Genomic DNA, 20000 nt, shown 5'->3' on the forward strand with positions numbered 1-20000 from the left:
ACAAATGTTTCGGAAATATAATGCTACTCTTTACTTCATAATTGTTTTCTAATGGGCAACCTTTGCTGACTCTGAATTCAGTTTTAACAGTAATTTGTCATTAACTCTTGTACGTGAGTACGCGTGTGTGTTTAGAGAGAGAGAGAGAGAGAGAGAGAGAGAGAGAGAGAGAGAGAGAGAGAGAGAGAGAGAGAGCATGTATCAAGAGAAGATTAATCATTGTTACATCACAGATGAGTCTCCCCTCTTGAGGTCAAAGATAATTTTGTTTTTGATAAAAAAGAAGTAAAAAATGCAGCGAAGTTTCTTCGGCGCAATCGAGTTTTCTGTACAGCGTATAATCAAGGCCACCGAAAATAGATCTATCTTTCGTGGTCTCGCTATAATGCTGTATGAGCCGTGGCCCATGAAACTTTAAACAAGGCCCTATGGTGGCCTGACCTATATCGTTGCCAGAAGCACGATTCTGGCTAACTTTGCCCTTAAATAAAATAAAAAAAAATACAGAGGCTAGAGGGCTGCAATTTGGTATGTTTGATGATTGGAGGGTAGATGATCAACGTACCAATTTTCAGCCCTCTAGCCTCAGTAGTTTTTATGATCTGAGGGCACAGAGGAAAAGTGCAGACAGAAAAAAGTGCGGACGGACAGACAAAGCCGGCACAATAGTTTTCACTAAAATTAAACAAAAACAAAACACAAAAAACAAGAAATTGCTTACCTGTGACTTTTCCATTCGCAACTAATGCAGGTGTGACACCAGGTACCTGTCGAAAAAGAAGTATTATAAATAACATGTACAGCTTTTGTCGTCTGGAAGGCTTAACTCGACTACTCTTTATCCATTTGTATGTTCGCATGTGCTGCTTATTACCAGTTTCCTTGGAAATGTCTTATTAGAACGAAACATTTAACAATGTATTCTGATTTCCTTGTTCTTTACGATAATTTGTATTTTCATACATTTGGGTCATTATTAATACTGTTTACATCTCCAAATGTTTAACCTCATTGTAGCTTATACTAACATTTATGTGTCGTTGAACCTGTGCTGAAAAGTAAAATTTCTATTGCCAATTCAAATTTGCGCTTCTTTGAGGCGTGAAGCATTAGTTTATGAATCTTTTCTTTTGTTGATTTTAAAGAACACTTCAGCATAATAAATCAGTTACACTATCATTCCAAAACGCAAAACATCTCTAAATATACTTCATTTCTATTTTTCAACTAGAGGAACATACTTCTTTTATGATTTGTTTGAAAAAACTTTTAAAATATTGTCAGCTCCAGTGATCGAAAAACAGAAGACAAGTAGTTTCTTCACTGGAATCACTAATTAATAATACATAACAAAGATAGTGTTGATTTTAAATAACACCTCAACATGAAAGATCCTATTCACGTCACAAATCTGCTATATCTTAACAGGACGCATGTAACGTGAATAAGTGAATAAAGTCTTTTGATATTATCTACACCAACTGAATAATGTTTTTTTAGACAGCCGTTGTGTTTTTATTTAAAGTCTCGTGCAAGTTAAATTTATTGTTCACTTTTGTCTGCCACGATGTAGAACAGGTAAAATATCATTCTATTTCCAAAGAATCTCTCTTCGATTAAAATGTCAGACAGAAACTTTGAAGGACACGTCTTGGATTTCGTCTGTCTGTCTGTCGTTCTGTCGGCGCAGTCTTACACAAGTCTTACAATGACAGATTATATAACTATTTCACCTGACTTATATATGTGTGTGTGTGTGTGTGAGTTAATTCACTCAGAAACATGAAGGACATTTGTGTCGTCGACACTCCCTTACTCAAAAATTGATATGACCTTCATTAGAGTAGGAAGTAACTTGGCCCTGCTTATGGATGAGTAATAAAGCAGTTTACCAATGCTGACGTATGTCGAAGGAGAGTTGTGCGTTTTATAAAGTTATTCGGAAAATAAATGGATAAAAGAGCGATTACTATATCCAAATAAAATTAAACAAATTAATAATAACATTCTGAGAAGGTAGCAAGGTTTTATAAATATAAGGATGTGAAAAATCAATCCCCTTAAAAAAGTATTTAGCAATGAGTTTACTATGAACAGACCAAAAATTGCAATGCTTGAAAGAAATTTCAACAAAATAAACTTAAACGAATAAAACAAGTTTAAAGTATAGGTTATCTATCATGAATTACAAAGGACATATTGCCATACTGAAATAACTGTTTACAATCATGGATGTTGTTGCAATAAGCCCATGTCCTATAATTAGAAATGACATGAAATTTTCATTGATAATTATATCACTGCCTTCCCATTGAAGACTTCTGAGGTAGTTTTGTTATATCGAAAGAATTGCTTTTCATTCCGTCGACCACTTCAAATTAACTTTTGCAAAGATGGTCAGAATAACTTATTCAACAACGAGACGTCTTCGTTTCTCTCTTACACGTATCACAGCAAAGATGTGAGTCAACTTCCAACGGAATGTCAAATATTTTTTCATTTTCTACAGTTACAAGAATTCATGTCACACCACGGACCTCTGTTGAGGCACATGAGAAATTTGCATTCTGTAAGACACTTGGCATTCAAGGTGCCCTGAATTGCTTTATATATGCAGTTCTGCATATAATGCACGAGATTCCGAAATATAGAAAGTTTCCTGGAGTTAACAAATGTTTAAAAAAACGATCGAGCTAGTCATGTTGCACCTGAAATAAACCCAAATATAAAAATAAGACTATTTTCATTTTTAAAAATTACAAAAAACCATTGTGGGAGGATGATAATTAAACGAAAGATTTCAAAAAAGAAGGGAAAAAAGAAAGAAATATATATTTACGTTCCGTTACGGGAAATACCAGGAACTGTATTTACATATGTATGTTTTTTTGCTCAATATACATGTGTTGAGTATTAGCAGAGCTGGATCCAGAATAATTTGTCCGGTATATGTCTAACGGTAATTATTTTTTTACGATATTGTAAAATATTTTTGAATTCTATATTTATATCACATTTTTCCAATATATTTTGTTTACTTAAATGACAGATATAAGAAGTGAATACTGAAATTACGGCAACGAATGAATTCCTTTGTTAACATAATAGTGTAGTTTGATGAATTCATAAGGATATATACGATAGATGCTCATACCAGTTGTCTGAAAACTCTAGATGGATATTTTCTGTGATTCCAACATCAGGTTTCCTCATCTCTCTCTCTCTCTCTCTCTCTCTCTCTCTCTCTCTCTCTCTCTCTCTCTCTCTCTCTATATATATATATATATATATATATATATATATATATATATATATATATATATATATATATATATATATATATACACTGTATATTTATCTATTTATCTGCACAATCTTCGCACAACTATACGATCCATCTCTCTACATTTGTAACCATACGTAAATCGCCACTGAGCAAACGTTGCAATTCACGTCACAAAGGAGAGATCCTCGCATCGCCATTGTTTCTGTTGACACAGAGGCTTCCAAAAACCAATGACTGTCTGGCAAGGACGGCAGGAAAAAAACCACCGGGTTGTTCCGCTTAACTTTTATATAATTCTTTTGCATGACGATTCCATTCATGCCTTTTTGAATTCGCTCGGCTGCTCTCGTAAAATGGGACGGTTTGTGGAAGAAGGAGAGGAGAGCAGAGGAGAGGAGAGGCCGGGAAAAGAAACCGGCACCGGACGGCATTTTTTTTTTTTTTTTTTTTTTTTTGTTAAAGGGTCCACGTCGAAGAGATAGAGAGACGTGAGTCATCTGAACCTAACTTATGTTACTTTCGATTATCTAAATTATTTTACCCTTTAGGTGACAAATATCCTGATTATTGACCAATGAATATTATATTTATCAGTTTATTTGTATGACTCAATACAAAAAGTACATCTTATGAACAATCTGCTTGAAAAAGAAGCCTAATGCTCTGGCCTATTTCAGATTTCACTGGCAAAATAAAACCCTAGATAATAAATAGGCTTATGCACCCAAGATACCTGGCATTTCTCTCTAAATTGTACAGTGATTTTCACTTCTCTTGGTATTTTACGGGAGTAGCCTCAATGGAAGCTCGACAAGTACAGTATTATAGGTCTGTGTGTCCAACTGCCTCTGTTTTCTGTCATGAAAATTAGAATGGGAACCTTTCCAGCAAATATTTTCCTTACTTATTATGAAATCCTGTATTTCTGATGAGATAGCAGTGAATAAACGTATTTGCTGAATTATGTACTGGGCTAAGGGTAATATGTGTTAATGGAGAACGTTTGGTGACATGAAGATAGACAGTTTGCGTGTGTGTGTGTTTTAACCTAATGTGGAAAATATTGCATTATGAACTCATATCCTATTTCCATTGCAGAATTTTTTGAAGTGTAAATTAATTTTAATTTTTATCAAGGCCATATCAAGCCTAAACTGTGATCTGGGATTCTCTTGGTAGTAAATGAATTATCAACATGAGGTGTATGAAGAAAATTATGCAAATATTTTCCATACTGATGAAAGAGATATTTGACTTGCAAGATTCAAAGGAAAACTCTACGCCTAGCTTATTTACATAATGAATAAGATGATCTAAGTGACTGACTGAGCAGCTAAGAAAATCTGAGCTCCTCGGTGTTATACTGTATGAGTGTTTCTGTTTCTTCAAAAGATAAAAAATCCTTCAAGTTACTTATATTGCAGTATCACTGAATTGCTTCTAAGGATATTTGCTAATTCTTTTACGATTTTAATCTCAATGTTATAAGTTTTTTTTATATTTCTAACCTAACCTAACTTAACCTAACCTTTCTTTCTCGCTCCCTCTCATCATTTGTTTGTCTGCCTGTCTGGCTCGCTCGCTCTCTCTCTCTCTCTCTCTCTCTCTCTCTCTCTCTCTCTCTCTCTCTCTCTCTCTCTCTCTCTCAAAGAAAGTAGTTCATTCTATCGCAAAGCCGCTCGCAGTATTATTAAGACAAAATGTAGATACAGGCAAGATTTATGATGAACATAAATTAGCATATATTACCCCTATTTTCAAAAGTGGATTAAGACTAGAGGCAAGTAAATAGGCCTGTGAGTCTAACATCACATATTATGAAAGTGTATGAAAGGGTAATGAAGAAAAATATAATGAAACATTTAATGAAAAATAGTTTGTTTAATATAGGACAACATGGTTTTGTGCCTGGAAAATGTACACAAACCCAATAGTTAGTCCACCATGAAAACATATATAAAAATATGATAAAGGAAAATGATACAGATGTGGTTTACCTAGACTTTGCAAAAGCTTTTAACGAGGTAGACCATAATATTTTAGCAAAAAAAATTAGAAGGCATAATATTGTGGACAAAGTAGGAAGATGGATAAAAGAATTTTTGCGTAACAAGAAAACAGACAGTGATTGCACACGATGAGAAATCGGATGAAGCTAAGGTAATATCCGGTGTGCCACAAGGTACGATGTTAGCTGCATTGCTGTTTGTTATTATGATTGCAGACATAGACAGTAATGTTAAGGACCCGGTAGTGAGAAGTTTCGCCGATGACACAAGAATAAGTAGAGAAATTACTTGTGATGAAGATAGAAACTCGCTACAAAGAGACCTAAACAAAATATATGAATGGGCAGAGGTAAATAGGATGATATTTAACTCTGATAAATTTGAATCAGTAAATTATGGTGATAAAGAAGGAATGCTATATGCATATAAGGGACCTAATAACGAGACAATCACAAATAAGGAAGCAGTTAAAGACTTTGGTGTGATGCTGAATAGGAATATGTTATGCAATGATCAAGTAGCAATACTATTGGCAAAATGCAAAGCAAAGATGGGAATGTTGTTCCGGCACTTCAAAACAAGAAAAGCCGAACACATGATTATGCTTTATAAAAGGTAAGTAAGTACTCCACTTGAATATTGCAATATGATATGGTACCCACACTACCAAAAGGATATTGCACAAATAGAGAGTGTACAAAGGTCCTTTACAGCTAGAATAGAAGAAGTTAAGGACCTAGACTACTGGGAAAGACTACAATTCTTAAAATTATATAGTCTCGGAAGGAGAAGAAAATGCTACATGATAATACAGGCATGGAAACAGATACAAGGAATTACCGAAAACACCATGGAGCTAAAAATATCAGAAATAGCAAGCAGAGGTAGATTAATAGTGCCCAAAACTATACCAGGAAAACTAAGGAAAGCACACAGGACATTAATCCACTACGCACCAGCATCAATAATGCAGCGATTATTCAGTGCATTACCAGCTCATCTGAGGAACATATCAGGAGTGAGCGTAGATGTGTTTAAGAATAAGCTCGACAAATATCTAAGCTGCATCCCAGACCATCCAAGATTGGAAGATACAAAATATACCGGAAGATGCATTAGCAATTCTCTGGTAGACATCAAAGGTGCCTTACACTGAGGGACCTGGGGCAACCAGAACGAACCGTAAGGTCTGTAAGGCCTGTAAGGTCTCTCTCTCTCTCTCTCTCTCTCTCTCTCTCTCTCTCTCTCTCTCTCTCTCTCTCTCTCTCATTATTTGTCTGTCTGTCTGTCTGTCTCCTTCTCTCCCTCTCTCTCAGTTCCATAATCATCCTATATTTTTAATTCTCTCTCTCTCTCTCTCTCTCTCTCTCTCTCTCTCTCTCTCTCTCTCTCTCTCTCTCTCTCTCTCATCATTTGTCTATCTGTGTGTCTGTCTGCCTGTTTGTCTGTCTCTCATCATTTAGCTGTCTGTCTGTCTCCTTTTCTCTCTCTCACACTTCCTTAATCATCCCATTTTTTAATTCTCTCTCTCTCTCTCTCTCTCTCTCTCTCTCTCTCTCTCTCTCTCTCTCTCTCTCTCTCTCTCTCTCTCTGTTTTCCCTTAACAACGCCCTACATTCTTCAGCAAGAAAAGGGTTCTTCAACACGTGCCCTGTCCTCGCCGGGTTCCATCCCTGAGGGCATGTCAGCTTATCTTGACTTTACTTGGCGCTAAATTAAATTGTGGCTCCTTAACTCTTCTTCGTAAAGGTCGTTGTATTTAAGGTTCCTTCTTTTCCAACAAAAAATGGGGAGGACTTGGAGCGTGTTTATTTATATACGTCTTTATTTGATTGTTTATACGTTTGTTTATTTAATTCTATTCTTTTATATATTTATCCATTTATTTATTTATTTATCTGTTTGTTTATTCATTTACTTATTTATTGTTTATTTCATCTGAACTAGGTCAAGGCCTAGTAACATATCCCTTGAGATATATGTGACTACATGCATAATAAATAAAAACTCACGCGTACACACACACATACAAACTCGTGCACACACATACATACATACATACATACATACATACATACATACATACATACATACATACATACATACATACATACATACATACATACATATATATATATATATATATATATATATATATATATATATATATATATATATAAGATTCCAGTCTCGTTAATAGTGCAGTGGTAAAACTCATGGCCATTCGGCATGAATGGCTTCAGGAGAGACTTTAAACTGGTTCATGTTTTTATCCAATATGCTTCTTTCTCTAATCATTTGCATAAGCGCAAAAAGCAACGATTTACATTAGTTATAATACAAAGCATTTAAACAACAATATGTACATCCTGAAAAGGTGATAATCTCACATCTTTCAAAGACTACCAACAAACAAACATTGACACCACTGGCCTTTGCGATACGACACGGGGACACACGTTTCTACCACTGGGAAATAAAAGGAAGGACATAGCTAGACGCAGGGCTGTACAATATGGATTTATGGGTTTAAAAAAGCGGAAGCCAGAAAGAAAACCATACCAAGTTTGCCATGGAAGGAGAAAAACATCCGTATAAAGAAAAGAAAATACATTTACTGATACTTTGATTTTCTTCTATAGAGTGGATAGTCTGGTGGCAATTAAAGATTCACAGCTGTGTAGAGGAATGTTTCATGAGGCAGCGAGTTACTGGAAATTTTCATTTTGCTCATTTCAATTATGCAATGTGTTTTGCACATTGTTTGTGATAACTGTAGAGAGAAAGAAGTTCATTTTTATATCTATATATATATATATATATATATATATATATATATATATATATATATATATATATATATATATATAGATACATATATATGTACATACATATATACTGTATACATATATATATATATATATATATATATATATATATATATATATATATATATATATATATATATATATATACATGCATACATATATAATATATTCATATATATATATATATATATATATATATATATATATATATATATATATATATATATATATGTGGGTGTGTGTGTGTGTGTGTGTGTGTGTGTGTATACACATACATAAACTAGATACTATAGCTCCAGCCTTCTGAAACACGCCGAAGCAATGTCGAATCCTTGTTATGCGAACAAAACTTTCGCAACTCTAACAGGAAAACTTCATCACCACATGGACTGCACTTTCTCCTCTAACCTGCATCCCAAATTCAGGTTCTTAGACTCTGTTAAAGTCTTTTCATGACGCCTTTACTACTTCATTCTTTTCCCATTTTGCTGTCGTTCTTGTCGCACCAGAGCCTCCGAAATCTTTTGCCAGGCTAAATGAATGGCCGAATTAATTGAATAAACCCAAATTAGTTGCACTTCCTTCTTTTTTCAGTTTTACGTATGCGTTGCCGGAAAGACATTCCTACAAATTTGCGCACTTTCTCCTTTCTTTTTTGGACGTGATTTGCTTCGTTTTCACAAACGAAATTTTCTCTTTTATACGCCCCACACTTGCTCCACCCTTTCTCCTTTCTATTTATGTAAGAGACTTCCATATTTCCTGTCTCTCTCTCTCTCTCTCTCTCTCTCTCTCTCTCTCTCTCTCTCTCTCTCTCTCTCTCTCAGCATCTTATTTTGTTCTCTTTGACTTTCAAATGCCATAAAACCTCTTAATCCACAACTGAAAATATTCCCTTGGGTTTATTTAATATATACTATTTAATGATTAATCTTTAAAAGAAGAAATAATCCGAACTCAATAGAAGCCAATTCTATATTTCGCTTAGAATTCCCCACTACATTTCTAAAACAAAATTCGAACCATGCTTCACCCTCTCAGTACTTGTGTAACACGCTGGGAAAGAGCAAATGACCTGCAGCTGTGGCAATAAACCAAAACCAAAGTGTTCTCCCGAGAAAATTGGACGAGAGGTATCTATTAAATAGCACTAAAGTCCTTCAAATTCCCTCACACATGCTTGGTACTGGGCGACGCCATATCTTTAAAAGATAAATGGTTCATGGTTTCCTCGTAATGCAGTCTGAGGACGTCTACAGAAAATTTCATTTGTTCGTGAGGACAGCTTTAATGTCAGTCATCGTGCTTCTTTTTACTTTTCTATAAGAGAAAACTATTGAGATGGCTATTTGTCTGTCCGTCCGCCTCAGATCTTAAAAACTACAGAGGCTAGAAGGCTGCAAATTGATATGTTGATCATCCACCCTCCAATCATCAAACATGCCAAATTGCAGCCCTCTTGCCTCAGTGGTTTTTATTTTATTTAAGGTTAAGTTTAACCATGGATTGTGTGTCTGGCAGCGCTCTCCGGAGAAGTCCCGACGCACCTTCAAGTGACCGCACCTGCAGAGCAACTGAGCACTGTCCGGTCATAGCTGAGAGTTTCATATAGCATTATATGCTGTACAGCAAAATAGATTGTGCCGAAGAAACTTCAGCGCATTTTTTACTTCTTGTTACTGGTATCACAGTTTCTTAGGGAGATGAAAGGCCTCTAGGGATATGTACATAAGATTCACTATGCTAAGTTCACACATCACATATCAAGGAACACATGCCCACACACGGGGGAAAATTGTGAAACGTGACCATACGCAAGATGAATAAGCCCTGCCCAGCCCAATTGGATACATGACATGGGCCGATGTGCGCAAAGCAAGCGTATTATAGAGCGCCGCAAATGTATGCACTGGGTAAGCGTGACATGACGCTTACCAGAAGTGGCCCGACAAGCAGCGGCACAGCCAAAAGTAGTGCGTGGCAGAGCACGTAACACCGACGTGCCTATAACGTATGTGTAATGTGCGTTACCGAGTTACGTCAACCTCACGTTGTCCCCAAGTAGGGCACGCAGGACGGTGGAGAACGCCTTCGGGATTCTGTTACCAGACTATGTAACCGTCATTTTCTAAAACATCTTTTCTTAGTGATAATCGACCCTTTTGTCTCGACAGTTCATTCATTCATTCCTTTCCATGTTCCTCATCGTTTTTATGTGTGTATATGTGTATGTGTGTGTGTGTGTACAGAAATAGATGTTTGATCTCTGATGTGATAGCTGGGAATTCCGTTATTTTTATCATTTATTTTGTCAATCTCATAGGGCTGTGTCTTATTAAAAAGCACAGTAATTGCATCACATAATATCTTGATGATAACTGCTACATTCATACTCATGATTTTATCAGAATTAACTATATTTAAAAATTTCACCTTATTTGTTATACACGGAAATACAGGCACAATCAGTTTGCTTTATTTTCATAGCTATCAGTGTTATCTTATTAATATGATTCCAATTAATGTTCAAAAGGTTTAGAAGCTCAGGATGAAAAGAACATTGTTGTTACAATATTTTTTTGTGCATTTCATAAAACATAGTTATTTACAAAAGTTAATTAAACCAGAGTTGGAAAAGTATTCACTCAAAATTCATTACTAATCAATTACCAGTACTTGCATTATTGCCACAATACATGGGCCATTTATGTGTAGTTTGCTTTATTGTTTAACTTGCTGTATTTACTTAAATGTCTGTTCATGCATTTACTTCGAAACTTAATATTTGTGACTTGTATGTGTTGTAGTTATTTTGCCATTTGTAATAATTACTTAACATTGATTCTTTTCTGATATGATAATTCTATCTTTTTGAAAGTACCTTCTCTCCGATATTTGTTACATTGTATATGACTTGCTTATTTTTTCTGTCTGTTGTAACTTTCTTTCTTTGCCCATATGTTACATATAGTATTTTGGACTTATTTAAAATTCAGTAATGTATACTTAGATAGTCTTTTCAGGTTCATTTTGCCTCCTTTATTTGTGTACTTATATTTGTGCTAGTTAATTTAATAAAAGATATTTTTTAAATCCATGATATATTCTCATCAATACTTAGTAATTGGAAAGAGGATAGAGCCAGACATGATATTGCAAATATATATCTATTTAATATAAAACACAAACATACCACTGGGCCGGGGTTAAAGTTTCATGGGCTGCGGCTCATACATTATACAGAGGTCACCGAAAGATAGATCTGTTTTCGGTGGCCTTGATTATGCGATGTACAGAAAACTCGATTGCGCCGAAGAAAGTTTGGCTCATTTTATACGTGTTTTTAATGGTTTTAGTTTTACAAATTTCAAACAACCAGTTCTAAAGGTATCGTCTAGTTTAGATATGGGAGAGCAATCAAAAGGTAAATTACAAATTAAGAAAATCTAACTCGGTATTTTGCATTTCTTTAACTGACTTTTCTTTTTGTTTTATGATGATAGTTTAGCAGGAAGCATGAGTAGTACTAGCATATTTATCCACCAGTATTCTCTCTCTCTCTCTCTCTCTCTCTCTCTCTCTCTCTCTCTCTCTCTCTCTCTCTCTGCATGTGTGCGTGTCTGTACTGAAGAGCTAAATAATCAGCTATCACCTTCGTCTTGTGAATGAATGGAATATTTTAGAACAAACTTAGATTAATTACCATTTCCATTTATTATTATTATTATTATTATTATTATTATTATTATTATTATTATTGTTGTTGTTGTTGTTGTTGTTGTTGTTGTTGTACCCAAAGCCTTTCTCTATAAGACACCAAAATCGTGAGCGAAAAGGTAAAAAAATTACCATCTACACAAAATAAGTAAAAAATACGCCGAAGTTTCTTCGGCGCCATCGAGTTTTCTGTACAGGCGCTACAGCGTGTAATCAAGGCCACCGAAAATACGTCTATCTTTCCGTGTCTCGGTAGAATGCTGTATGAGCCGCTGCCCATGAAACTTTAACCAAGGCCGGGTGGTGGCCTATCCCATATCGCTACCATAACCATGATTGTGGCTAAATTTAACCTTAAATAAAATAAAAGCACTGAGGCTAGAGGGCTGCAATTTGGTATGCTTGATGATTGAAGGGTGGATGATCAACATACCAATTTGCAGCCCTCTAGCCTCAGTAATTTTAAGATCTGAGGGCGGACAGTAAAAGTGCGGACGGAAAAAGTGCAGATAGAATAAATTGCGGACGGACAGACAAAGCCTGCATAATATTTTACTTTTACAGAAAACTAAAAATTCACGCTACATGTTTATTAACATAATCTTTTATCTTAAGTGAACTGCGGAATAAAAAATGGAAATTGTCTATGGTCCTAATACTTGGAATAATTTTACTTCTGAATGCCTCAAATTCCATACTTCCAAAAGATGGAAAAACTAACCAGAAAAATGTATCATGTTCGTTTTCATCCAATTACCAGAAAGAGTTCATTTAGGTTTTGAGATATAATATTTTCAGGTGAATTCCAACCACAGAATTCCATTACGGATACAAAAGGAAAGAAAATCCAATATTAGGAGAAATTCTTTGTTGTTTTTTCTATTTTTTTTTTTTTTTTTTACATTTCCCTATTTTCATCTTTGCCTTAGTATCCAAAGGGTAAGATCAACGCGATTATCTGTTTTCATTAAACAGTTTGATATATGTTCTTTACTTCTTGTATTTGTTCGTATAGTTTGCTGGCTGTTCAAATCTGGTGAAATAGTTTGAATTTTGTGCGAGTACTCCCCTAACAGCATAAAGGTATGAAATTCTTTTTAAGTCTCCAACATTTACACGTTTGTAAGAAAACAAAATTCCTTTAGCATCAAACAATGCTTGTTTATTTATCTGCAATATGATTGTCACGATTTTCATGATGACAAATTTTATATACAGGAGCTGTATCCATACATATATGCAGATCGAAATGTATGAATGAAAAAATGAGTAGCATTCTGCATTGACAATCAAGCCTGGAAGACAAATCCTTTGAGTACTCTTTACATATGCTCTATTCTGAAAGCCCATCTTAAACAAGTAAAAAATGCGCCGAAGTTCCTTCGGCTCAATCGAGTTTCCTGTACAGAGTATAATCAAGGTCACCGAAAATGAATTTACCTTTCGGTGGTCTCGGTATAATACTGTATGAAATGCCGCCCATGAACTTTAACCAAGGCCTGGTGGTGGCCTGTCATATATTGATGCCAGTCGCACGATTATAGCTATCTTTAACCTTAAATAAAATAAAAACTACTGAGGCTAGAGGGGTGCAATTTTTTATGTTTGATGATTGGAGGGTGGATGATCAACATACCAATTTGCAGCCCTGTAGCCTCAGTAGTTTTTAAGATCTGAGGGCGGACAGAAAAAGAAAAAAAGTGTGGACAGAAAAATTGCGGACAGGAAAAGTGCGGACGGACAGACAAAGCCGGAACAATAGTTTTCTTTTACAGAAAACTAAAAATGGTTATATATGCATTTTGAGGAAAAATCTAATCTCTCTTTGAACCCAAATCTCTTTCAGTTCTAAATTCTACTAACGCGAAGAGAACGTTATCAGTATATGTTTTTTTTTTTAAACATTCTCTCCAAAAAAATTTTTCTCAAAAAATGTATTTCTCCAAATAATGTTTTTCTAAAAAAATGTAGGCTTCTTCTCAGAAAAATGTTTTTCTCAAAAAATGTAATTTCTTTGATTTTGTTGGCCCATTTTGTTTTTAACAACAATTTTAACAAATACATTAGCAAAATGTTTTGTCGACATAGTTCAAAATACTATATACCTCAGTCTAACTGATATCCAATACTTATACTGGGAAAAAATTTGGAAACCAAAATTTTTTAACGATTTATTAAAATTTACCGAATCACACTGAAGGAATATCTTAAAGAAAGATTGCAATGGACATTATCTAAAACATATATTTAAAGGCAGATCTTCAAACAAAATGAACCGCGTGATAAAAAAAATTCAAAATAAAAATAAAAATGAACGCCGATGTGAGCTTAGGTAATACCTTCAACATTACGTAACATGTTTACTTCCAAAGAGAAGATGGCTTCATCAGAGAAAAAAGTGACAACCACATTCACTCTTTTACAATCTCTAACAGCTCGGCTAAGCGTGAATCCTCTATGTAACGAACTTCCATAAACTTCAAAGCCACGAACTTCCATAACTTCAGAGTTGCTTCATACACAGACACAAAATCCCCTTTTACCATCATCCTGATCTCCCTCTGCATACACTGCTCCATTTGCTTTCATGTTTCATGTACTCTCTCTCTCTCTCTCTCTCTCTCTCTCTCTCTCTCTCTCTCTCTCTCTCTCTCTCTCTCTCAGAGTATTTAGGGTTTGTTGTTGTACCACTTTTACTGCTGCTTTCTGGGTTCCCCTTCTTCTCTACGCAGGGGATAACTTCCGCATTATTCCATTTCCCAAACTATCCTTTACAGACGCCAAATATTTTTGTATCGTTTCAAAGATGTCGTAAGCTTCTCATAAAGTATTGATTTTGCATTTCTCATCTTATCGACAATAAGCACTTCATAAACCGGCATTTCAGTAGCTTAATTTTAAATTCTGCGATTTATATTTTCTCAGCTTTACGTGCACCCTCAGTAGAATAGAATATAGTATTTAGGTCAAAGGCCTAGCGCTGGGACCTGTGCGGTCATTCAGCGCTGAAATGGAAATTGATAGTAAGATGGCTTGAAAGATGTAACAGGAGGAAAATCTCGCAGTTGCACTTTGAAACAACTGTTAGAGAGGGCGGAAAGGTAGACGGAAGGAAGAGAATATGAACGGAGGTACAGTAAAAGGAATGAAAGGGGTTGCAGCTACTGGCCGAAGGAACGCTGCAAAGTCCCTTATGTAATGCCTACAGTGTACCACGCGAGGTGCACTGATGGCAACCCCCCAACTTCGGAGGCAACCTCAGTATGTATGCAAGTTTGTATGTAAGTTTGTATGAATGCATAATGAGAGAGAGAGAGAGAGAGAGAGAGAGAGAGAGAGAGAGAGAGAGAGAGAGAGAGATTCTTTCAGGTCGGGAATATGGCTTTGGAGGTAAAGAAGACATCACTGACTACCCTTAGGAGAACATCAGTCAAGGCTTTCACCTCTTACCGCCTATAAAATGTAATAATCATCTCTTGAACTTGTGATAAATGACAAAATATGACCCCAAACCTATTAAGAATTGATATTAAGTCAACGATTTAGACATAAGGCCCTGCCATTTCAGTTCAGTTTTCTAAATAGCGTTTCCGTAATAACTGTGTGTACTTACCACAGCAACTATTACAATAAAACTTATCAATTCCGGATTCAAAAGCCAAATCATTCATTCAATCAGATTAAAATGTTAAAGTTCAAATGTTACTAGTTATTTTAACTATCTTGTTTTACTAATTGTCGATATATGATGTATAAGCTAAAATCGGAAAATTATAATTTGGCATATATTATTACATTTACAGTAGAATAAGGAGAAATCTATTGCATGCTACCATTCCGACTACAGATTATGATACTTAGATTATAGATTTAAGGCAAAACGAAGGCTTAATCGCCATAAATTACAAAGATTATTCCATATAAGGATGGATAAAGTCATTTATGGTAACCCTACCATATTAACCTGATTTTCTCAAGAGGTGTATTCTATATTTTACTAATCCTCTTTCCATTCCTTTACTTCTTTCGTCGTTTTAGTTTTCTGTCAAAGAAAACTATTGTGCCGGCTTTGTCTGTTCGTCCGTGCTTTTTTTTGTCCGCACATTTTTTCGCACTTTTTTTCTGTCCTCACTTTCTCTGTCCGGACTCAGTCTTGAAAACTACTGAGGCTAGAGGGCTGCAAATTGGTATGTTGATCATCCACCCTCCAATCATCAAACATAAAAAATTGCACCCCTCTAGCCTCAGTAGTTTTTATTTTATTTAAAATTAAAGTTAGCCATAATCGTGCCTCTGGCAACGATACATGAAAGGCCACCATTGGGCCGTGGCTAAGGTTTCATGGGCCGCGGCTCATACAGTATTATACCGAGACCGCCGAAAGATAGATCTATTTTCGGTGGCCTTGAACAGAAAACTCGATTGCGCCGAAGAAACTTCTGCGCATTTTTTACTTGTTTATCCTTTTCCTTCCTTTAGACTTGTTTGTTACCTGCTATATGGGTCTAGAGTCTAGACGGTTAGAACTTCCAATCCTACGTGACAAACAAGTTTCGAGTGAGGTGACGGGGATTAAAAGCGTAAAAGTGTGGCTTTAATTAAATCCTTTGACGCGACGGCCGAAAGCCGCCTTGGATGGGCATTAACATCTTTCTAATCCTCTTTAGTGTTCAGAAGGGCGCGTAGGACGCGTCCCCGAGACTATGATTGATCCGAAGGCTGGATCTGATGGTGGTCTAATCCCTTGTCTTCCTTCTTCTTATAAGTAAAAATTAAAAAGTTATGAAGGTGAAGATTCTCTTGATATGGAATCTCTGGATGCTTACTGTATAATTTGCTTGAGCATAAGCTCTCTCCTTGTCTCCAGCCCAGCCGATCAACGCTTATCTGTAGCTCCCAGCTCACAAATGCAGCAAGATTTCCATCACAGAAATTCCAAGATTATTGGGAGCGCACTACGTTAGATTTTGCAATTTTATGTTCACTTGATATGTCTCTATGGCAATACTTTTAATAGACAATTACGGTTATTAAATTACTTTCATATCCACTGATATCCTAATTAGGCAACTGTTGTATTCTGAAACCGATTCATAACTACAGTGACACAGCTCGCCTTTATGTCCTATACCCTTTGTTATACCTAAAACTTACATATATAAGATCCTATAACATAAGTGGAAATAGTATATTTAACTTAAATAAGAATCTTATTCCCCGCCTCGTTGATTCATCGTAATATTCTTGAAAAGGGAAAGAAACTGCCTATTTATTTAAGAGGAAAAGACATAAATGACTTGACCAAGAGAAGAGAATATGCGAGTAAGTTTCTATACATAGACTCCCAGTTGATTTATATATTGCAAAAATAAAATTCAGTCACAGAAAAACGAATTTTCCTCAAGACCAACATGCCCACATTATTTTTTATTCATTTATTGCCTTGTCCATGGTGCGCGAGATTTCCCAATGCTTGCATGATAGAAGGAAAGCCAGAGAAAAAAGAAAACAAAACTTTGATACAGTTATTCTGTGACATTAATGCCCAAAAGATTGAAAATATCTATTGTTCTAAAGTTTTTCTTAGCTAATTTTTCGATAGAAAGAATTGTTTAAAAAAACTAATCGTTGATCTACGAGAAACGCTAAGCATTAAAATTCTTATTTTACTTTATTTATCTATGTTTCAACTCCAGTAAACAACTGGTCTTGTTTTGAGCAAACAGACAAACATTGACAAGAGATATAGGGCCAATATTCTGGTGTTTTTCCAAATGTGCAACGGGTGCAAAGTCAAAGAATCACTTACAAACAGAACCTTTGACTGTGTTTTGGTGTCTTGTTTGTCTAAGATAAAATAAAAAGAGAGATACGATCCCTGTAACGTTATTCTACATTTACTTTGTGACAGAGACGGCTGGGGAGATTACTTCAGTCTATGGAATCTAAAAACGGTCGGAGCCAATTTCAAGAGGCAGTTGCCATAAATAAATAAAATGAACTTCAGATTAGTGCTACAGACTCCTGTCTTCTGACAAAAAATCATGTAAAAAGGTATTATATTTTAAGTAACAAATGATTCAGAAACTTTCCAAGTAAATCCTACTAAAAATCAATTCCTTTTATTGTGTGATTATGTACAAACTACATTACTGACTTACAAATACACCTTTTATTAACTAAATACTATTGCGAAATGAACTTCATGTCGTTCCATCAAATGGATGTGATGCAGTTACGTACTTTTACTTATCCATTGATGAAACTTAAACTATACATACACACACACAATATATATATATATATATATATATATATATATATATATATATATATATATATATATATATATATATATATATATATATATATATATATATATATATATATATATAATAAACACGTGTGTCCGTGCATGTATTGGCAATGGAAGTTTGTTTTACTGCAGCCATTGTTAACGTTTGGACATTGTTCAGACAATCAACTCCAGTGAGCGAATGTCAAATATTGATATGTCATTTGAATTGCTTTTATGAATGTGATGTTTCATTGCAAAAGACTCCTCCTCCCGCCACAGGTGCTGTTAGAATTACTGCTCGCAACTGTTGCAGTTGTCACTTCTGATAATAGCATGCGAATGACATGTACCCATGAACGTTTGTTGTGAATTCCCTACTATAAAGTTATTCGTTTTGTAATGCAATTAGAGCAGTGGTTCCTAACTTGGGGTAACTGTACCCCCAAGGGGTACGAAACCTTAAACCTGAGGGTACGAGACTAGATAGCCAGCAAGGTTTGTATCATTAATCCTTTTCATATGTTTGTATTGTACTTATATTGGATGGGGGTACGAGGAAAGTTCCTGAGATTTCAAGGGGTACGGGCCCTGAAAAGGTTAAGAACCACTGAATTAGATCATATTTGGCAAAAGGTCTTCCGGTGAAAATTCTCTCTCTCTCTCTCTCTCTCTCTCTCTCTCTCTCTCTCTCTCTCTCTCTCTCTCTCTCTCTCTCTCTCTCTCTCTCTCGTGACATAATTGATTACCTAAAATTTAGAAAAAGTTGGATTTATGCAATTTTTACTTCCTTATTCTTTAAAATATTACCGAAGGAATATTTTTACAGAAATTGACATGAAATTTTATTTAATTTTGTGGTTTTATACGTAAGTGCTATTGCTGCCAATTCCGCGACTCATCAGAATTGGTTATTGCATTGCAACCACATTCTGTCTCTTTGCTTTACAGAGGTCTGTTGGTGTCTTATTTGCCCCTAATTATTCCTAATTATCTCATTTGAAGCAAAACTATAGTTGAATCGGATATTTTGTTTGAAATACTTAAATGACTTGATGTTTTCATTTATGCACACACTCACAACCGTTATTGAATGCTTTTCAGCATTATAACTTTTTTCTTCGTGTATTTTATTTCCATTGGATACTTACCAGAGAAATAAGCATTTCTACCTGATGAATGCTAAAGTTAATTAACACGGAAAAGATTCTGATGGTTGTACTGCTGATGATGAAATGTATTGTCTGTCAATAGCGTGTTAATCTTCACTGCTAAGTTATTTTGCTCCGCTGAACCTTTAATTTCATTTCTATCACTGAGGACACTAGTAAAGGGTTTTCCGGTCTAAGGATTTCATTGAAATGCAGAATCATTCAGGTAGCTAAGAATAAATGTATTTTTTGTACTAATGCAAAAGCAAATATGATTGTTTGTTTAATATCCTTGAACTGAAGGGGTGGTCCTGATAACTATAACAACTGAAATTTGTTGTAACTATCTTCTTGCGTTGTTGTTACCCTATTATTCTATTAATCTCGGCTACAGCTTATTATTCGAAAAACTTCCAGATACCTAATTCCCTGCTTATATCAACAGAGGCAAGATTCGGTTCAACTGAGGCCATATATTTCAAGTCATCTCCTTTAGCCTTAGGAAAGACTTAATTAAAATGTCCGACGTTGGGAAAGGAAAAAAGAACAACTTTCTCAAAATCTCTGAAAACGCTATGGGCTCATCCGTCCTCGACAGAAGGAACATTTCAAGGAAACTGACAGGTAACAGCAACACCAATACCTTCCCCTCTCTCAGCGACCTTCGTAGGTCACTGTATCGTCGAGTGCCTTCGTATTGCTAGGTAATTTATG

The 20000-nt window shown here is 35.3% G+C and overlaps 1 long non-coding RNA gene across 1 annotated transcript in view; it reads right to left on the reverse strand.

Moving 5' to 3' along the window:
• The window catches only part of LOC136832881 (uncharacterized), a 388835-nt gene that overhangs the window by 227149 nt on the left and 141686 nt on the right, over window positions 1–20000 (reverse strand). The window contains exon 3 of the long non-coding RNA XR_010851347.1: window positions 722–767. This is a non-coding gene — a long non-coding RNA (uncharacterized lncRNA). The remainder of the gene's footprint in view (window positions 1–721; window positions 768–20000) is intronic.

This window comes from Macrobrachium rosenbergii, chromosome 50 (genome assembly GCF_040412425.1).
Source record: "Macrobrachium rosenbergii isolate ZJJX-2024 chromosome 50, ASM4041242v1, whole genome shotgun sequence".
Classification (NCBI taxonomy): domain Eukaryota; kingdom Metazoa; phylum Arthropoda; class Malacostraca; order Decapoda; family Palaemonidae; genus Macrobrachium; species Macrobrachium rosenbergii.